We start from the raw sequence: 8,761 nt of genomic DNA on the forward strand, positions 1-8,761 counted from the left end.
TCACAATATTGGGCACTGGGACATCTGGGCCTTTTGAATTGTCAGAAGCCTTAACCCAAGTCCGCTTTCTTGCTGAGTCTGCAGGTCTCTGGCACTCTGTGCCCAAGCATATCTAAGGCGCATGTAGATCTCCCGGGAGACTTGTTAAAACACACAGTCCAATTGAACAGATGTGGGGCGACACCTGGGAGGGGAAGCCCGTATTGACACCGAACGACAAGGATTCAAACTGCTAGGCCACGAAGAGTTATTCCACAACAGCAACCACAGTACCACAGTCGACCTCACATCTGGCCAGGAGTGTTCTGCGCAGTTAAACCTAACGCGGAAAGCAGCATACCACGGAGGCAAGGCTCCCGGCGTCTCTGCCGGCGACCGCCCCTCGAGGCCCTCGCTGAGCCTCTATTGGCCACCCAACCAACGTGAGCGTCCATCACGTGGGGCCGCCGTCCAATCGCTGAGCTCTCTCGATCCAGCCTGGTGTCTGTCGCGGCGAGCGCACACGTGGCAGGAAGGCCAAAGGCCGCTTGAGATAAGGTGTGTGCCGCTGCCTTCCCCGACGCCTCCCCCGGATTCCAGCACCTCCTGCTGCCTGGAGCGATGTGGTGCTGCTTCTGGGAAGTATTCAAGTTCCTGTGCACCCGGGGCACATTCGGTTCGCTGAAGCTGGCCTTTGGAAACAAGGTGGACCCCGGGACGCTGCTGCGGCGGGCTGGCTAGTGGGGAATGCGGAGGAGGGGCGCTGCGGGGCTCGCGGGGCTGGAGTGGGGCTGCGGACGCAGGGAATCGCCTCATCCGCAGCCTGGCGCTGCAGATAGCGGGAGCAGGAGAGTATACGTCGAATCGAAGTCGCCCAATCTTCATCCATTGTAGGTGGGAAGAGATTTTGGGGACTGAGGCTTGTTCTCTTAGCTGGAACGTAAAATCTGATCTCCTATTGGGATAGTCCGCTTTCGAGGAAGACACACACCTACCTGCACTGTCTTTCGTTTTAAGCCCTTTTGCCTGAACACTACTTTCCACGTGACTCAAGGTGAGAAGCCTGTTGCCCATCTCTCGCTGGTAAAAATCTTTCTGTCTTTGTGCCAGGTCTTAGTTGCGGCACGGGGATTAGTTGCAGCAACTAAAAGGGAAAAAAAAAAAAAAAAAACCTTGGGAATTTGGGATATCTTCAGTAGAAGGGAAGGCTGAACGAAACGTTTTGGACATTCCTCCGAAGCTGAGAATTCCGAAACTGGCTCCCCATGTCTGCAGAGGTGTGACTTTTTGCCTGTCGCATAAGGAGTCATAAGCCAGCTTCTCCTTGTTTCATTGTATCTGCGTACCCGGGGTTAGGCTGGGACCTACTGGACAGTAGGACCTACTGGACCTACTGGACAGTAGGCAGTCTGATTCTTTAGATTTAAAGCTTATTTTGGACCTACTGGACCTACTGGACAGTAGGCAGTCTGATTCTTTAGATTTAAAGCTTATTTTGGACTAATCCAGTGGGAGCTGCTTGAGGTTGAGGTTAGTATCCTGTTAAGGTTAGTGTCTTGCTTAAAGTTAGTATCTGTTGGGTGGAATCCTTGGAGTGAGTGAGTGACCACGATGAGCCATGAGGTTTTCTTGTCTTCTCAGTTGTGCACCAGGCCTTCATAGACCTTTGTATGAACAGGCTGCCCCTGGCACATAAAATTAGCAGGGTGACAAAATATAGCCTGTTACACTCCTTTCCCAGTTTTGAACCAGTCCTTGTTCCATGTCCAGTTTTGTTGCTTCTTGACCCACATACAGGTTTCTCAGGAAACAGGTAAGGTGGTCTGGTATTCCCATCTCTTTAAGAATTTTCCACAATTTGTTGTGAACCACATAAAGGCTTTAGTGTAGTCAGTGAAGCAGAAGTAGATGTTTTCCTTGAATTCCTTTCCTTTCTCTATGATACAACCAATGTTGGCAATTTGTTCATCTGGAAGTTCTTAGTTCATGTACTGCCAAAGCCTAGCTTGAAAGATTTTGAGCATAACCTTACTTGCATGTAAAATGAATGCAAATGTATAGTAGTTTGAGCATTCTTTGGCATTGCCCTTCTTTGGGATTGGAATGAAAACTGAACTTTCCCAGTCCTGTGGCCACTGCTGAGCTTTCCAAATTTGCTGACTTTCTGCGTGCAGAACTTTAACAGCATCATTTTTTAGGATTTTAAATAGCTCAGCTGAAATTCCATCACCTCTCCTAACTTTGTTCATAGTAGTGCTTCCTGAGGCCCACTTGACTTCACTGTCCAGGATGTCTGACTAGGTTAGTGACCACACCGTCATGGTTATCTGGGTTATTAAGACCTTTTTTGTACAGTTCTTCTGTGTATTGTTGCCACCTCTTCTTAATATCTTCTGCTTCTGTTAGGTCCTTACCATTTCTGTCCTTTACTGTGTTCATCCTTGCATGAAATGTTCCCTTGGTAGCTCTAATTTTCTTGAAGAGATCTCTGGTCTTTCCCTTTCTATTGTTTTCCTCTATTTCTTTGCATTGTTCACTTACGAAGGCTTTCTTATCTCTTCTTGCTCTTCTCTGGAACTCTGCTTTCAGGTAGGTCTATTTTTCCCTTTTTCCTTTGTCTTTAACTTCTCTTCTTTCCTCAGCTATTTGTAAAGCTTCCTCAGACAACCACTTTGCCTTCTTGCATTTCTTTTTCCTTGGGATGATTTTGGTCACTGCCTCCTCTGGACCTCCATCCATAGTTCTTCAGAAACCCTATCAGATCTAATCCCGTGACTATTTGTCACCTACACTGTATAATCATAAGGGATTTGATTTAGGTCATACCTTTATGGTCTAGTGGTTTTCCCTACTTTCCTCAATTTAAGTCTGAATTTGGCAATAAGGAGTTCATGATCTAGCCACAGTAAGGTCCAGGTCTTGTTTTTGCTGCAAGAATATAATCGATCTGATTTCAGTATTGGCCATCTGGAGATGTCCATGTGTAGAGTCATCTCTTGTGTTGTTGGAAGAGAGTGTTTGTTATGACCCAGTGTGTTCTCTTGGCAAAACTCTGTTAACCTTTGCCCTGCTTCATTTTGTACTCCAAGGACAAACTTGCCTGTTACTCCAGGTATCTCTTGACTTCCTACTGTTGCATTCCAGTGCCCTATAATGAAAAGGACACTTTTTTTTTTGGTGTTAGTTCTAGAAGGTCTTCTAGGTCTTCATAGTATCATTCAACTTCAGCTTCTTTGGTGTTAGTGGTTGGGGCATAGACTTAGATTACTGTGATGTTGAGTGGTTTGTATCTTATATCATGTGAATGTCAGTCAAAATCGTCTGTTGCCTGCACCCTCATTCCGTGAGTAGCTTCAAGTGTGATGCTCACCCAACTCCAATCCCTCGGGGCTTCCCTGGTTGTCTGAGAGCCCTCTCAGCTCTCCTGAGCCTGACGGCTGGACTCGGGTCTCCTTCCGTGTTCCCTGCAAGAGAGAGGACCATCTTAGCCATCAGGCTGGGGATGACAAGGGTCGTCCCCAGGCGGGCCCCTCCTCCCCATGCGTGTAGCACGCCATTGCTCTCCTCCACCACTTGCTGCAGTTGACAGAGGAGCTTTCTAGGGCTCTTTTGTGGCTCCTAGTGACTGGGCTCCGGTCCAGCCCACCTCTGCAGCTTCTCCCTTGCTGCCTCCCTCACACTCCTGTTCACCATGCTTGAGTTTCCCCCACGTCTGCATCTCAGCAGTTGTCAAGTCCACTCCTGTCATCCTCCCTCCATGCTTTTGTGCTTTTTCTTTTGCCTTGGATTCCCTTCCCCTTCCCCTCTCCCTGGAAACCTCCTGGTCATCCTTCCAAACCCCCAGGTAACTATGTGCTGCTTTTTCTGAGCTCCCACAGGGACCAAGGCCAAGCTGTGATATACAGACTTGATAAGCCCCACTTTGACACATTGAATCCTCCAGGTTGGATCTCCATGCAGTCCAAGGGACTCTCAAGAGTCTTCTCTAGCACCACATTTCAAAAGCATCAGTTCTTCGGTGCTCAGCTTTCTTTATAGTCCAGCTCTCACATCCATACATGACCACTGGAAAAACCATAGCCTTGACTAGACGGACCTTTGTTGGCAAAGTAATGTCTCTGCTTTTTAATATGCTGTCTAGGTTGGTTGTAACTTTTCTTCCAAGGAGCATCTTTTAATTTCATGGCTGCAGTCACCAACTGCAGTGATTTTGGAGTCCCCAAAATAAAGTCTGCCACTGTTTCCACTGTTTCCCCATCCATTTGCCATGAAGTGATGGGACCAGATGCCATAATCTTAGTTTTCTGAATGTTGAGTTTTAAGCCAACTTTTTCACTCCCCTCTTTCACTTTCATCCAAAGGCTCTTTGGTTCTTCTTTGCTTTTTGCCATAAGGGTGGTATCATCTGCATATCTGAGGTTATTGATATTTCTCCCAGCAGTCTTGATTCCAGCTTGTGCTTCATCTAATCCAGCATTTCTCATGATGTACTCTGCATATAAGTTAAATAAGCAGGGTGACAATATACAGCCTTGACATACTTCTTTCCCGATTTGGAAACACTCCGATGTTCCATGTCCAGTTCTAACTGTTGCTTCTTGGCCTGCATACAGATTTCTCAGGAGGCAGGTCAGGTGGTCTGGTATTCCCATCACTTTAAGGATTTTCCACAATTTGTTGTAATCCACATAGTCAAAGGCTTTGGCATAGTCAATAAAGCAGAAGTAGATGTTTTTCTGGAACTCTCTTGCTTTTTTGATGATCCAGTAGATGTTGGCAATTTGATCTCTGGTTCCTCTGCCTTTTCTTAATCCAGCTTGAACATCTGGAAGTTCACGGTTCAAGTACTGCTGAAGCCTGGCTTGGAGAATTTTGAGCATCACTTTGCTAGCGTGTGAGATGAGTACAATTGTGCGGTAGTTTGAGCATTCTTTGACATTGCCTTTCTTTGGGATTGGAATGAAGACTGACTTTTCCCAGTCCTGTGGCCACTGCTGAGTTTTCCGAACCTGCTGGTATATTGAGTGCAGCACTTTCACAGCATCACCTTTTAGAATCTGAAATAGCTCAACTGGAATTCCATTACCTTCACTAGCTTTCTTCGTAATGATGCTTCCTAAGGCCCGCTTGACTTCGCATTCCAGGATGTCTGGCTCTAAGTGAGTGATCACACCATCATTATCTGGGTCGTGAAGATGTTTTTTGTATAGTTCTTCTTTGTATTCTTTACACCTCTTCTTAATATCTTCTGCTTCTGTTAGGTCCATGCCATTTCTGTCCTTTATTGAGCCCATCTTTGCATGAAATGTTGCCTTGGTATCTCTAATTTTCTTGAAGAGATCTCTAGTCTTTCCCATTCTATTGTTTTCCTCTATTTCTTTGCACTGATTTCTGAGGAAGGCTTTCTTATCTCTCCTTGCTATTCTTTGGAACTCTGCATTCAAATGGGAATATTGTTCCTTTTCTCCTTTGCATTTCACTTCTCTTCTTTTCACAGCTATTTGTAAGGCCTCCTCAGACAACCATTTTGCCTTTTTGCATTTCTTTTTCTTGGGGATGGTCTTGATCCCTGCCTCCTGTAGAATGTTACGAACCTCCATCCATAGTTCATCAGGCACTCTATCAGATCTAATCCCATGAATCTATTTGTCACTTCCACTGTATAATTATAAGAGATTTTATTTAGGTCATACCTGAACGGTCTAGTGGTTTTCCCTATTTTCCTCAATTTAAGTCTGAATTTGGCAATAACAAGTTCATGATCTGAGCCACAGTCAGCTCCCGGTCTTGTTTTTGCTGACTGTATAGAGCTTCTCCATCTTGGGCTGCAAAGAATATAATCAGCCTGATTTCAATATTGACCATCTGATGTTGTCCATGTGTAGAGTCTTCTCTTGTGTTGTTGGAAGAGGGTGTTTGCTATGACCAGTGTGTTCTCTTGGCAAAATTCTGTTAGCCTTTGCCCTGCTTAATTCTGTACTCCAAGGCCAAATTTGCCTGTTACTCCAGGTATCTCTTGACTTCCTATGTTTGCATTCCAGTCCCCTATAATGAAAAGAAGATGCTCATTTTAGGGATGAGGAAACTCAGTCTCAGAGAGGTTGAGTGATTTGCCCAAGGTCACACAGATAATGAATGCCCACATCACTAGGTCAGCCCAAGTCTGTGTGGCTCCAGGGTTTGGCGCTCTTAATCGCTGTAACTATGCTGCTTCCCTCATCAGCACATTAAAGCCCTGAAGAGGTCCTGTGGAAGAGGAGCCTGTTTTACATTTTCTACTAGCATTCTTCAGGTCTCAGAACTCTTCTTCACCAGTCACCTCCTACCTCTTTGAGGGTCCCTCATGCTCCCAGGAACAATCTTCAGGTCTCCCTGATCTAACCTGACCCCATTATTGTACCAATGAAGAAGATGAAGGCCATGCAAAGCTCTGCAGTGTGTGCTAACACATGTGGGTCAGGCACCCAACCAAGGCCAGACGTGAAGAGTGCTGAGAGTTGGCCTCCCTGAGCAGTTCGTGGAAAGGGAAAAAAGTTGATCTCAGAGTGTTGTCCTGAGGAGACCCTACCTCCTATCCAGACACCTGCTGGATACCTAAGGATGGTTGGTGCTGACCCAGACCCTCTCACTCTCAATTTAACAGGTGTGCCTGCAGAAGACCATAGGATACAATGAGATGTTTCTCTCAGATGAAGATTAGTCATTTTTCAAAGCGCAGAGAGGTACATGTCTCCATCTAAGGAGATGGGGAACTATTCATTGGGTTTCCTCATTTCAGAGGTATGTTATCTTGATAAGAGGATGAACTGTTTATCTGTATTTGTCTTTCTGCTGTGCACCCTGGATGATCAATAGAACTTTGCCCTGGAACTGACAATTAGATGTCCAGTTTCAACAGCCTGCGGCCTGATTGATCAGTATTACTTTTTTTTTCTGGTTTTAGAATTTTATTTATTTATCACTTAATGTGTATAATTCAGTAGTTTGTTATTATATTTACATACTTATCAGCCGTCACCACTGTCTAATTCCAGACCATCTTATCACCATAAAAGAAAAATTCCCCAGCATACCACAGCTAAAGACCCCACATGCCGCCATGAAGGTCAAGACTTCTGTGTGCCACACAGCCAAATAAATAAATACTAAAAAATATAAAATGACATAAAATACCATTGCCCACATCTTAAATATCCAGTCCTTATTCTTGATTTGGTCATACTTGTGATAGCGCAGAATAATGGGACAAAGTAGGTGATTACATTGTTAACCCCGCTAGGGGATTATAGGAAAAAACGTACGGGAGACCCCTGTAGATTAATGATGACTCAAGAAAGCAGGTTTACTTATCCAGGCTTGATCAGCAACAGGGCCTGCCCCCAAACGAAAAGACAATGGTGGCATGAGACCCACATCCTGCCCGGTGAGCTCAGTAAGTTAATGACCCCTAGGACCTGCTCTCTGCACACATAGAAAACATCAATTTAAAGAAAAGTGATATTTCAAATGGAAGATCCTCATTATACTGTGACCGGAAGTAAGTGTTTCCATCATGCCATGACAGTCCTGGTTTCCTTTTCCATACTCTCTTCTTTACAGAAAATCACTAAGTGCATCTCATACTCAAGGAGAGGCTGGGGCAGGGAGACTGGAATAAACTTCTCCATTATAAAAGAGGAACAACTCCCTATTTTATTCATCATTTTTGTATAAGGAATATATTCATTTATTCCTGTAGTTATTTTTCTAAGATTGATTCGGAGCCCTAGGTATTTATTGAATATTTTATATTATCATTCACTGCTGTGCTCTTTATTTTGTCATTCAAGGCGATCTCCATTTGGCCATTGGGAAGTTTTTCAGGTTGGCTCTCCTTCCCCTTGATGGGCCTCCAGACTTTTGATTCAAGCATTATTTATTGCCTCGGTAAAATCTTTCAGTCTCCTGTGTATTTCCAGTTTCCATGGTCAACTCAGTATTTCCTGCTTCCTTCACTTGGGGCTCTTTCTGACTTTTACGTTTGGGATAAAATTAAAAAAAAAAAATTCTCTCAAAACTCTTTAATAATCTCTTTGGAAATAACTAGTAGATTGTAGTTGTTTTTTAGTAATTAATGACTGGGATGAAGTTTTTCACAAATATCTTCCATTTTCCAAAACTAAGATATTTGTGCTGCATAGGAAAGATGAAGTCTCACAATAACAAACCCATACCTAGATTTTTTTTTTCCTTTCTGTTTTTTTGGCTGCACCACATGTAGCATGCATGATTTTAGTTCCACAGTCAGGGAGTGAACCAACGCCCACAGCAGTGAAAGGGTGGTGTCCTAACCCCTGGTCCACCAGGAAAGTTCCACAGACCCACCATACCTAGGTTTATGACCACCTCCCTCCAGCGTAAGTACCGGCTGTCTTGACCGTCACACTGAACCCATCCTGGCATAGAAAGGAGTCAGGTGATAATTTTTTTCTTTCAATCTGAAAGGGTTCTCTCCATGAGTCTCCTTTCTCAATGGAAGAAAGGGTGTCAGGAATTTAGGTACATGCTCATGTCAGAGAAGGTGCTTCTTCAGGTTTGATGCTACATAGCGTCATAGCCACACAGGAAGATGAAATAATTCTGCAGCTTGAGCTGAAGTAGCAAAAAGAGATTGGGATTATAATCTCTATCAATGTAGTGTAATTCACAATGACCTTGACGTCTTGGTGTTGAGTCCAAGTAATACTTCAGCCTGACTTTTAATATACTCTTTAAGGACTGAAACCAATTTGTTGTTCATATT

The sequence above is a fragment of the Bubalus bubalis genome, chromosome 21, assembly GCF_019923935.1.
Source record: "Bubalus bubalis isolate 160015118507 breed Murrah chromosome 21, NDDB_SH_1, whole genome shotgun sequence".
Lineage (NCBI taxonomy): Eukaryota > Metazoa > Chordata > Mammalia > Artiodactyla > Bovidae > Bubalus > Bubalus bubalis.